Here is a 13749-nt window from a genome sequence, read left to right on the forward strand (position 1 = left end):
ACACATCACAAACAAATCGTGAACGCCGGATGATCCAACATACACATCTCCTGAGCGTCGGACCATCTCGCGTGCTCAACCTCTCTAGACTTGTTCTACAACCTCTTTATAGAAAATACTCTAGCAAAGCATCCGACATGTACTGCTCGAGCGTCGGGCCCTCCAACGAGTATAAGTCACCAAGAGCCGATTTCCATCCCCTCTGCAAGAAATGCTCCAGCGTGTATACTGCTCAAGCGCTGGACCATCCGGTGGGTACACCAATTTTTGCTTCTAAGTTAGAAATGCTCCGACGTGAATCACATCTGAACGTTGGATCTTTCGGCGTGTTCAATTTCCAGAGCGCCGGACCATCCAACATTTACAATTTTCCTAAAATCATAGACAAACATGCCAACTCTATTTTTCTCTACAACTCTGGTTAGTCATGATCGTATTTATTGTACATAGACAAGTTATGCAATCTCAAAAATCCATAAACAAAAATAATAACCTCATCAATCACTCATCATATATAAACCAAAGTATATTTTCACTTGGTTTCTTATGCTCCACACGTTCGACTATTGGGAGTCGAAGACTTCATTCAGCGTCACGATCGCCGCCAGCTAGTCCAAGAACCTTAATGATTAGACCATCTTCAACAATATTCTCTTCATTTTATTCTCTTCTTGATTCCTCTCTCCGTTCTTATTCCTTTTATTTTTCCTCATCTCTAATTGCTTCCCTTTGAAGGGTTCGCGAAGGAAAAGGAGAGAGAATACTGAGGTGAAGAAAATAACTTTAAGAATCTCTTTGTAAAGGGAAGTGTGAAGAGAAACCGTTAGAGTACTAAAAGAACTAGAATCTCTTCGCAAAGAAACGAGACTCGCGAAAGAAACCATAGGAGATGACCTTATTGGGACAGCTATTAGATGTCAGAAAATGTCTCATTACGAGCACAGGGTGGAATCTAGGACGACCTGCAAAGATAATGTTTAAAGCAATCACATCCTTAACTTGATTTCTCCACATCATTCAGGCGTTCATGCACGCAAACGCCAATGCAAGCCATGTCACGTGCACGCGATCTTACCTGAGCTAGTTGGTGTGCAGGAGCCTGCCTTTAGTGCAGATGAGGGCGTCGAGCTCCTTGTCCTAGTAGAGGTTGAAGTATCGTCGCTTCCGGTTCGCCCATGCCTCGGCGCCTTGCTGGTCGAACTGGTCCGCGCCGAACGCCACGACGCTGGGCTGGATCCCGCCGGTACCCTGCCGAGGCACATGCACAGCATGGAGAGGTACAGCACGGCGAGCTGTCTCCCGGAGGCACGCTGGCACGTGGTGGAGGAGGGAGGGGAACACGGCGGGGGGCGGAGCGAAGGGACGACCGTGGACATGACGAGGCCGAGGATGCTGATCTGGTAGAAGAGGGAGCCGACGACGACGCTCCAGCAGCGGCCAATGAAGGAGTCGGAGGCCAACGCGCTGAGGACGACCGTGAGGCTGGTGGTGCCGCCGAAGTTGGTGAGCGTGTTGGACGCGTCCACTAGCGGCAGGTGCAGCTGTGCCTCAGGTACGTGATCAGGTTGGCGTTAAAGCCGGCCGTGGCAAACCGGTCGCAGATCTCATTTGCTGCAACGGACTAGTCATGTGATCATCAGCAATTCAGCATGCAAGTTCAATACTCAGTACTCACCCATTATGAATGGCAGAGTCTTGTAGCCTCCCTGCTTCCATTTCTTCTGCTCTCCATCCTGTTCCACCTCCCCTGTGGTTGCCATGGCATCAGCCTACAGAGAACCCAGTCCTCCTCAGTCCTTGGTCCTTGATATCGTAAGTGAGGCATTTCTACATTGGTTATGCTCAACTGTTCAAGCAAAGCAGACCATGCTATTGTGGCCTTCACATGCCCCTACATGTGATTTTGTGGATGGAGCCACGGTTTTATACGCCGAGCCAGAAGGAGATATAGAAATCACAGTGGTGCTCAGGGGAGACCTGCTATCAAGTACAGGCCAATTGAATGTACTATTTGGCTGTACTAATTTACATTGATCTACTCTGCTCTGGACTTAATAGTGTAGAAATCAGTCTCATAATCCAGCCTTTAGTTGTCACAGAGTAGCTGATGGTACCCTTGTACTTTTTAGAGCTCTAGGGACGATGCCCCAGTCTCATTGCATTGCAACGGACCAAAAACCGTTCAGCATACCTTTAGCGGTCAGAAATTGAAAGCAAAACCAACTCCAGAAAGATGAGTTAATATGAAGATGAATATTCATATGATCATCTAGTTGAGTTAATAAATGGTTTTGATGATTTCATGAGCAAAGAAAGAGCAAGGTTTAAGGAATTGAAGAGAAGACACACCTCTCTTCAAGAATCCTATGAGAGCTAAAGATATATCATGAGGGGCTAAAAGAAACTCATGAGATGCTTAAGGAAGCTCATGACTCTCTTATTGCTCATAAAACCAACAAAACAAAAGTAGATATGAGCATATCTTACAATATTCTGAATGATTTATCTACTTCATATCTTATGTGTTCATCTACCTCGCATAATGATTTGTTTACCTTTCCTAAAGCTATATCTTGCAATGATGTCCTGATTATTGATGAAAGTATCATGTTAAAAGAAAATGTTGAAAAACTAAAAGAGCCTAACTTTATTTTGTAGGTGAACTACAAATCCGGTGGAAGACATTGGATGCTAGATAGTGGATGCACTCAACACATGACCAAAAATCAAAGGATATTCACTTCTATGAGCAATGATGGATCAGAATATGACAGAATCACATTTGGAGATAATAGTAAAGAAAAGATAAAAGTATTATGGAATATTGCTATCACATATGATTTGTCTATCTTAAATATCTTACTAGCTGAATCTCTAAATTTCAATTTGTTATATGTTGCTCAATTATGTGATCTTGATTTTTCAAGCACTTTTTCTCCAAATGATGTTATAATATCTATAATAAAGGTAATTTTCAAAGGTTTTAGATATGGTAATCTTTATCTAGTTGATTTCTCTTCTAATGATGTAAGCCTAAGCACATGTTTGTTTACAAAGTCATCAAAAGGTTGGCTTTGGCATAAAAGGTTTGGTCATGTTGGTATGAATCAACTAAATCGTTTGTTAAAGAATGATCTAGTTGTAGGGTTGAAGGATGTGAAATTTGAGAAGAACAAGCTATGTAGCGCTTGTCAAGCTGGAAAGGAAGTGAGAAACTCTCATCCGTACAAAAGCTCTATGTCAACCTCAAGACCTTTGGAATTATTACACATGGATTTATTCGGTCCAGCCACATATGTAAGTATTGGAGGTAATAGCTATTGTCTTGTCATCATTGATGATTTCTCTATATATACTTGGATATTCTTTTTACATGAAGACTATTGTATTTAACACCTTCAAAATCTTTGCTAAAAGGGATGAAAATGATTTCGAGTTCAAGGTCAAGAAAGTGAGAAGTGACAATAGCTCCGAATTCAAGAACACAAAGGTTGAGGATTTTTGTGAAGAAAAAGGTATAAAACATGAATTCTTGGTCAAATACACTCCGGAGCAAAATGGAGTAGTAGAAAGGAAGAATCGAATTTTTATTGATATGGCAAGATCAATGCTATCAGAATATGATGTTTCAGATAATTTTTGGGCTAAAGCTATCAATATTGCTTGTAATTCATCAAATAGATTATATTGTCACCAATTGTTAAAGAAGACTCCATATGAGCTCCTTATTGGAAGAAAACTAAACATTTCATATTTTCGGGTATTTAGATGCAAATGCTACATTCTATAGAAATGTACTCATTTATCAAAATTCCAAAGAAAATATGATGAAGATTTCTTACTTGGTTATTCTTCTCAAAGTAAAGCTTATCGTATCTACAATCAAAATTTTGGTTTGGTTGAAGAGACACATGATGTTAAGATGAAACTAATGGCTCTCAAGAAAATCAAGAAAATTTGGATGATGTAGGTAATAATGGTTTGAGAAATGCTATCAAGAATATATCAATAAGTGACATTAAGCCAAAAGAGGAAGATGAACAAGAGGATGATCTATCTACCACAATTCGGGATATTCCATCTAATTCCACTACAAATGATCAAGTTCAAGCTCATAATGTGGAAGACATGAATGATCAATCACAACAAGCTACCACTTCATCAACTCCATTACAAGTGCCGGTAGCTCATCCAAAGTTCACCATACCATTACCAAGGATCATCCCATTGATCAAATTGTTGGTGACCTTAGTAAGGGTGTTCAAACTCGTTCTCGTATTACTTTATTTTGTGAATACTATTCTTTTGTATCCTCTATTAAGCCTAACCATATAGAAGAAGCTCTAAATGATCCGGATTTGGTGAATACAATGCATGAAGAGTTAAATAACTTCACCCGCAATAATGAATGATAATTGGTACAAAGACCAAGAGATCATAATGTGATTGGCACAAAATGGGTTTTTTCGGAATAAGCAAGATGAAGAAGGAATTGTTATGAGAAACAAAGTAAGATTGGTCGCATAAGGATATAGTCAAGCCGAAGGTTTGAATTTCGGTGAAACTTTTACTCCCGTAGCTAGGCTTGAGGCTATTAGAATCTTACTTGCTTTTGCTTCATCTCATAATATCAAGTTATATCAAATGGATTTGAAAAGTGTCTTTTTGAATGGTAAAATTAGTGAACTTATCTTTATCGAGCAACCTCCTGGTTTTAAAGATCCTAAACAGCCAAATCATATATATAAACTCTCTAATGCTCTTTATGGCCTTAAACAAGCCCTACGGATGTGGTATGAGGGACTTAGAGATTTTCTTGTTCCAAAAGGCTTCAAAGTTAGAAAAGTTGATACTACTTTGTTCACTAAATCTATTACAAATAATTTCTTTATATGTCAAATTTATGTTGATGATATCATTTTTACATCTACTAACAAAGATTTTTGTGAGGAATTTGGGATGTCTAGGAAATTTGAAATGTTTATGATTGGAGAATTGAGTTTCTTTCTTGGACTTCAAATCAAGAAACTCAAAGATGGGACTTTTATTAGCCAATCAAAATATTTGAAGGATCTATTGAAAAAAATTGGTATGGAATATGCGAAGCCTATCAAGACTCCTATGGCAACAAATGGTCATCTTGATCTTCATGAGGGAGGTAAACAGGTAGATTTAAAGTTTTATAGATCCATGATAGGTAGTTTACTTTTATCTTACCGCATCTAGACATGATATCATATTTAGTGTGTGTATATGTGCAATGTTTCAATCATTTCCTAAAGAATGTCATTTGATGGTTGTTAAGCGTATTTTGAGATATTTGAAATACTCTCATAGTATAGGGTTTTGGTATCCAAAATGTTCTAAGTTTGAGCTAATCAGATATTCGGATTCCGATTAGGCGAGTTGTAAAGTAGATAGAAAGAGCACCTCCAGAAGTTGCCAATTTCTAGGTAGATCATTAGTTTCATGGTCTTCCAAGAAACAAAATCTCGTAGCACTATCTACCGCTAAAGAGGAATATGTTTCCGCGAGTAGTTGTTGTGCTCAATTGCTATGGATGAGGCAAACTATGTTAGATTATTAAGTTAATTTTAAAATAGTGTTTCTTTTGCGTGACAATGAAAGTGCCATGAAAATAGCAACAAATCTGGTCCAACACTCAATAACCAAACATATAGGTATTCGCCATTATTTTTTTAGGGATCATGTAAGCAAAGACGATAGCCTAGTAGATAGTGTGAGGACTGAGGACCAATTGACGGATATCTTCACTAAACCTTTAGATGAGAGTAGTTTTTGTAAATTGAGAAATGAGCTCAACGTCATTGACCTCTCAAATGTTGCTTGAAACAATGGGCATATAATGTTTGTGCATTTACATGTTCTAGTAATCATATAATAATTTACATGCACATATTGCTTATGGTTATTTACTTCTTGAACATGATAATTGCATATTTCAATTCAATCGTGCTTGATCATGCTTGATCCAAATGAAGATGTGAAGCCCTTGGCAACACCGATGGCTACCTCGATCATGCTTGATCCAGATGAAGATGGCTAGAAGGTGGACCAACAGGAGTACAGGAGGATGATCGGCTCTCTCCTGTACTTAACGGTGATAAGACCCGACATCCACTTCACCATGTGCTAGTGTGCTCGCTTCCAAGCTTCACCAAGGACGTCTCATTGCCAAGCGGTAAAATGCATTCAGAGGTACCTCAAGCACACTCTCGAATATGGGCTTTGGTTTTCTGCTTCTTTTTTATTTTCTCTTCGAGGTTTTTTGGATGCGGATTTTACTGGTTGTATAATTGACAGGAAAAGTATCTCTGGTACTTATCACTTCTTAGGTACTTCTCTTGTTTGTTGGTCTTCTCACAAATAGTCTAGTATTGTACAATCTACTGCTAAAGCTGAATATGTAGCCGCTGCTAGTTGTTGCTCATAGATTTTGTAGATGGTTGATACTTTGAGGGATTTTGGGTTGAATTTCAGGAGTATGCCAGTTTTGTGTGACAACACCAGTACCATAAGCTTAGCCAACAACCTAGTTCAACACTCTAGAATCAAACACATAGATTTGAGATTCCACTTTCTAAAAGACCACAATGAGAAAGATGACATTGAGTTGAGCTACATAGATACCCAACACCAGCTAGCCGATATATTCACCAAGCCTCTAGATGCTACAAGATTTAGCTATTTGAGAGGAGAGCTTGGTATGTGCTATCCCTATAGAATTATGTAAGGGGGAGTTGTCCTTTGTACACACTCTATCTTATTTTTGTTATATTTGCATTACATTTCATTATGTTAGATAATCATAATAGTTGAGCTTTGACTTGTATATCTTTAGCATTTTCAATTGCTAGACTTGAATTTGGACTAAGTTGAGTAATTGTGTGAAGCAATCTTTTAATCTTAGGTCACTCTTGATGTTTTGACATGATACATTTCAAGCAAGCTTGCTTTCCTTAAGGTAAAATTTGGCAATTTTATGAATCGTGTAGGCTATGAAATGCTATATTCTTGATCACCATATTCGTAATTACTTAGGCTTAGTCAATACTTGTGTTAAGGCTACTCTGATGAATATCTTGGTCTAGGTTTTCTTGGTTCACGATAGTGGATTGGGGAACATTGCACTATATTTTCTTTCTTTGTTAAATGTTTAGCTCATGAAAGAATCTTGGGGGAATATGTGTTCCTTGTGTCGCAAAGACACTATTTAACTTGATCTTGTGACCATCTTGATAACTTGTGCGAATCGAATAATCATGAAAAATCAAGTCTCTTGCGCTAAAATATGATCTAATATAGTTGTCTTGAGACCTCAAGGTGTTTGCTGTACCCAAGCGCGAAACTTTGCTTCGATAAGAGGCAACTTGAGGATAAAATGAAATTTAAAGAAATATGCTTAACTGTTTAATTCTTTTTAATCACTTGATCAATCTAACTCTTGGTTTCATATATGAGCGTTTGCAAAATCTATTGTCATAAATGCTTGTTTGCCTAGTTTGAGATTGAAGTTGGCTAGTTATTAATGCTTGTATTGACTCGGCGCAAGTAGATGCTTATGTGGTGGTCACTTTTTACATGATTTAGCTATGTGAACTTTAATGTGCCAACCAATTCTTCGGGTTTAGCTTATAAAGCTTCATGTTCTTGTGTCACTGTCTCTTTTTGAGCCTCTATGCGATTATGAGCTTCACTTTCTACTTTCCAGAGCCCTTTAACGTTTCTAATTTTTGAAAATGCTTTGCGGTATACTTGTGAAAGCTCATTAGGTATGCATATTCATGCATTGCATAATATTTTTGTCTTTGATGTTTGCATTGCCAAAGGGGGGAGAGCATATGCACAAAGATGAGAATATGCACAAATATGGTACAAAGGAGGAGAAATGAGAAAAATTGCAACAAACCTCAACAAAAAATGAAAAATGTGATTCATCAAGGGGGAGCATTTATTTTTGAGTTTTTGTTATTTTCTTACTCTTTTGAGGTTTTGGTTTGTCTTTACCTATCTTCGGCCTTTTGCAATCTATCTTATGCCAAGTGATTTATGTTTACTCTTTCTCGAGTTTTTGGTCACTTGGATGTGCTTCACTTCTTCTATCCCAAATCTTTGTGCTTTGAGGGTTGTCAATGCACTCATCAAAGAGGAGATTAAGAAACCAAGTGGAGAAATGTCTTGGTTTGCATGTGATGAGACATTGACAACTGTTGATGTGTCTTGAACTTGGTTCGCTTGTGTTTGTGGATGCTTATTCTTGTTTATGTCTAACTCGAGTTGGCGGTATTTGGAATTGGCGAATTCCTCTCTGTACATAGAAAAATTACACACACTGGATGTTCTAGTGTTCACTGGAAGTTCCGGTTTGGCCAGTGTATACTCGCTGGACTATTTCTTGCAAAGAGTAATTTTTTGTGCAAAATTGAAAATCAATGCACCGGAAGGTCCGGTGAGTATGGTGGCTACACCGGAGGGTATCACCGGAGTATTTTTAGTGCTGAAGCAAAAATGAAAGTAAACACCAGATGGTCTGGAGATGGACTTTGAGAGTGCTGGAGTATTTTTTGCAGATAGGAGATTTTCGGTGCCAAGTTTGATTATGTATACCGGATAGTTCGCTGCTGAGATTGTGAACACCGAAGAATGCACCATACCTTTTGTTGCAGAGAGGTTGTGTGACAGCCCAAAACCCTTAAACATGTAATTAAGCATTCATGAGCATCATGTTTAATTGTCTTGAGATTTATTTTATGCAAGTCAAATCAAACATAAATTGTTAACATTAGTTTTAAGTGATGCGTTGTGAAGCAACTCATAATATTGCTATATAACATAGGATTGGGAACAATTTAGAAATTAGTCTAGGACAAGTAAGGAATATTAATGAGTTTTCCTATTTTTTTGGAATTAAATTGGAGCTTAAAAATCTGTGTAATTTATAAAATGTTGCATCTTTGAAGAATTTTAGTGTAAATTTAGCTCGGGATTTTTTGGTCAAAAAATTTAAAATGGATTGCACGTGAATTATAGAATCCAGCAAAATTCATCCTTAAATTTCATGACGACTTTTAGACCACCAGAAAAATTTGAGAAAACAAATAAGAAAATATATACACTAATACAAACTAACACCAAATGTTAGCTAGCTTTCTTCTTTCTTGGTTGCTGTTCATGGCCACGGCTGTTCGTCCAACGACTTCCTCGCCGGCTGCCACCGAGCTTCCTTCCAGTGGATTCGGCCACCTTCTGGTCGGTGCCGTTTTCCTTGACTTTAAACCCAGCCGGCTATCTCTCTCTCCCTCACCTGCTCTCTCTCTCTCTCTCTAATATTTTCTTTCACAACAGAGCTGCACCCTTATTTCGCTCTCTTAGCCAAAGGAGCAGCAACCAAAGCACATCATATGCAGCATGCCATCTCTCTCTGCTCAGCCGAGCACAACACAGAGAGCAACAACAGCTCAATAGCAATAGCCATAGCTCTATCGTGCTCTCTCTCTCTCTCTCTCAACAAAACAACGAGCAGCTCCTCCCTCCTGCTCTCCCAACCACGCGCACCATCTTCCCCGAGCCTCGCTGCAGCAAGGCTCCACTGCCGCCCAGCAGAGTCCGTCGTTGCCCAACCACTCCGGACCTGCAGGAGCATGGAACAGCCCCACCAGACCGAGCTTCTTCTCAAGTCTGACACTCTCCACTCCGTGACTCACCGACGCGCCGCCGTGGTACAACCTTTCCCGGCCAACCGAGGGCTCAGTGAGCTTCTTCTCACCTCGGGTGAACCTTGGCGCGTGCTGGGTGGTCTTCGGCTCGATGCCGGCGTGGCCCACCGCGAGCATCCAAGCGCCATCGCGTTGTGTGCACGTCGTCGACCGCTCTTCGTTCAGGCTCGCCAGCCAACATCCATGCAGACGAGTTCCTCGTGCCGTTACCTCTCTGTTGACTTCCTTGCTTCGCCGAATTTCCATCGAGTCCTGGCCGGATTTAGTGCGCCCGGCCGTTCTTCATCAACTCCAGTGTTGAGCTCCGAGATTCCACCACCGACCCACTGCTCTAAGCCGCATCCATCCAAGGTGAACCGCTGGTGAGCTTCCCCTGTCCCTCGACCATCTGTGGCGTGCGCCTTTTGGTGCTGAGCCCATCGCTGGTGCGGCCCGCCTAGAGGGCCGAGCGCCGCCGGCTGTGCTCTGGCCGGGCCCAATGGACGATGAGCACACCATTGGATCTGCATGCTGGCATAGATAGTGTAGGAGCATTTAGCCGGGTCGGTTTCGCTGTCGTTTCGCCGTCGGCGTGCTTGACCGAGTTGTCATTGTTGATTGCCGCTATTTTCCGTCGATGGCCTCCTAGTCATCGCCGTCAACCATATGTGTCTTAGTCCGGTCCTCCGTGTCACGCTAGTGCTTTGGCTTCCCTCCATAGTCCACGCCATCGCGCCATTCGCTGCCGGCGATCCTGGGCAGAGCCGCCGGCCATGCCGAGCGTCGTGGCTCTGGCCTCTTGATTGGAGTCAACTAGCCCAGGCCCACAGTCATTTAAGTGGCTAGATAGGCCCCTGGTACAAAATATTTCGGGCCTTTTTAATTTGGAAGTCCGGAGAAAAAGCAAAATGGTTTTATTGTTGCCTTGATAAATCGGCCAAAACACTTAAAAATGCATAAAAAAATGTGTATAGCTCCAAAAATCATGAAACTAATTTTGTTAGGTTTGTATTATCATTATCTACATGTTAAAAATATTGGGATCTATGAAATATTTATTCAAATTTCATGGGTTAATAAAATAGTTTTGAACTTCATTAATCCATAATTAAATATTGGTAACTCCAAAATTGATGAAATCAATTTTTTAATCTTATTTTATTATCTACTCTTCATTAAAAATACTCACACTCACATTAAACATAGTTAAATTTCTAATTTGATTTGAGCTTAGTTTAAGCTTATGCTAATCCATAACTTATTAAATATTTAACAGTAAACCAAATTAAGGAAACGTTTGATGTTATAGTCTCATGCCATGATACATTGCATCTCCATGGTTGTCATACACTTTGAAGCATTTTTCTCTGCACAACATTCATGCTCATCATTGCATGCGTTTTTTTAGTGAACGAAGAACCGGAACGTGACGCGGGAGTGATCGAGGGTGACATTGAGGTGCACCACTTCTGTGAATTCTGTGTAGGTAGCATCAGACAGACCACGGAGCAGCAAGGCAAGCATTTAAGCATATTGCACCCTTTGTTCAATTGAATGAAGTCTAAAATTGATAAAATATGCTTATGTATGTCGCATGTTTAGTGAGTCAAGTGTCGGGCAAAAATGGGTAAAACCTATGTTGATTGCATGATCTCTACCTTGAATTATCGTCATCCATATCTTTGTAACCTTGAGCACATGATCGATGTCTAATTACAAGTTTATTTGATATGCTTAGCAACGCTTAGGTTCTCGGTAGAAGTCGAGCGACAGTACCGCTGTTGTTCGTGAGCATAGGGCTCACTTATGATGTTGAGATGGTTGGATGAGTGGTGAATATGAGACGAGATGTGGACGATGTTAGGAGTGTTTTCTTCTCAGGAGGAGTCCTCTGGGCAGTTTGGGAGAGAAACCCGGACACCGTAGACCGACTGCATCGTTTAAGGCCATTCGTCGGTGCAATTATCTCTAGCACTTACCTTACTCACCATATGCCGATCTAATGGTAAGGCGAGTCGAATACCTTTGTAGCTATGGTCATTTGGGCATGAACATCGACGGTGTGAGTGGGCGGGTTTGTAGAGGTATCTAGTTTCCTCCGGGAGTAGTTTTAGATATCTCCACATCGAGCAATGCATGATCTAAATGGTTTGGTTTATTGGGAAAGGTTGACACGAGTACCCCTTGTGTGGGCTTATGTGGAAATGTGAGCCGTAGATCCTCGAGTCGTGTGGGTCCAGGAGTATCCCCTACAGGGTATAAAATTTTTTGAAATGCCGCGCTCGGTCATGAGCATTCTTCTGTTCATTTGCATCGGTCATAGAGTTTCTGATTTTGGTTTGGTGGCTATGGTATGTTGGTATGAGGATGAGATGGTTCTTTACAGTTATTTTTATAATGTTCCATTTACATTTATGTTCATATAGAGATTTGTAGGGTAGTTTTGTCTATGGTTAAGTATAGGTGCTCACACATATATGTCTAGGTTGCTTATGTGCGCTAATTTACTTAACCTTGTGGCATTTCTCCTTGCTAATGGCTCAATGCATAATCCTTGAAGTCGGGCTATTTATATGTGCCCTATATAGATTAAGTCTTGCGAGTACCTTCGTACTTACATTGCTCTTTTAGATTCTGCTAGTGAGGAAGATATGGTGTTTGGCTACTTCACACGTGCCGATGTTGGCGACGGGCATGAGTAGTGCATCCTACTCTAAATGGCATGCTTTGGGGTGGAGCCTATGGGCATACAGTTTCACCTAGATTTTGTTGTTATTAGCTTTACTTTCTGCTGCGTAGTATCTCTGTAAACTTTTGTAAATGATGCTTCCCTAAAGGCTTGTAAGATAACTTTAATTACTCGCTCTTTCTTAAGCTTTGTTGTGATGACTTATGTTGGAAATATATGTGTTCCGATCTTGGATAAAAAACATGTGTTGGGACTACCGGGATAGTATTATGGTTAATCATGTAGGTTATGATTATGAATAATGATCCTCTTGATGATTAATTAGAATACTGTTTAGACAGTTCCTCACAGGTTGCAGAAGGGTAGATTGGTGGATTGGCACACACCGGATTATCCGGTGATGGTCATGAGCTCACCGGAAGCTTTCACCGGACCTTTTTCTTGCATAGAGCAAAATTTTCCTAGAATAGATTATGTTACACTCACCGGATGGTCTGGTGTTCTGGAGCAGAACACAACGGAACATCCGGTGTTCACATTTTCTACAGAATGTGCTCTGAGTTGAAGTTTTTGAATTTGTGCTAACCTGGAGATGTTTTGGAGTGTGGAGAAATGTGTTTGCTTGTTTCATAGTGTGCAGGTGACAGATGCAACTTGGTGGTCGACGGCGGGTGATCGGGGCTAAGCGGGTGCTTGGTGCTAGACGATCAAGGAGGACTGGGCGAAGTAAAGGTTGATCCTAGTTATACATATGAAGGTCAAGCAATGCATGAAACAGAGGATACAGATGGTTTGTTGACAAAATCAAGCGGAGGGGATACCGGTGCAAGTGACAAGGCAGCCCGAGGGATCGGGAGTGAGAGAGACTTGCCAGCGGTCAAGATCGCAAGACGGAGGGCACATGTCATCATCGGAGCACTTGTTTCAGGTGGAAGCAAGTGACGGCTAGTCATGCTTTGAGAAGCGTGCTAGGGTTTCGCGGTTTGGCCTAAAAACTGTGGACGGACTGGAGGAGCACATGGCACAATCGTGAAGCTTGCATTGAGGCAAAGCTAAGTCATAAAGGCACCGTGGCTGTCCGATGAATGGTGAAGAAAATAGATTAAAATGCCCTCAATGGTAGGTTGACTTTGTCAACACGCCATCTTCGGATCCGTAATACCCGGAGTTGTTGATCATTCATACGGTATACTCTGTTTGTATATGGTGTACTACCTATGTGTGTATACTTTATAGTTAGATATTTGACAAGATGCATAGGAAAAAAATGAATAGGGTAATTCTAAAGCTTGATTTTGAGAAAGCATATGATAAAATTAAATAGATGGTACGTTAAGAATGAAA

Source organism: Phragmites australis, chromosome 11 (assembly GCF_958298935.1).
Source record: "Phragmites australis chromosome 11, lpPhrAust1.1, whole genome shotgun sequence".
Taxonomy (NCBI): domain Eukaryota; kingdom Viridiplantae; phylum Streptophyta; class Magnoliopsida; order Poales; family Poaceae; genus Phragmites; species Phragmites australis.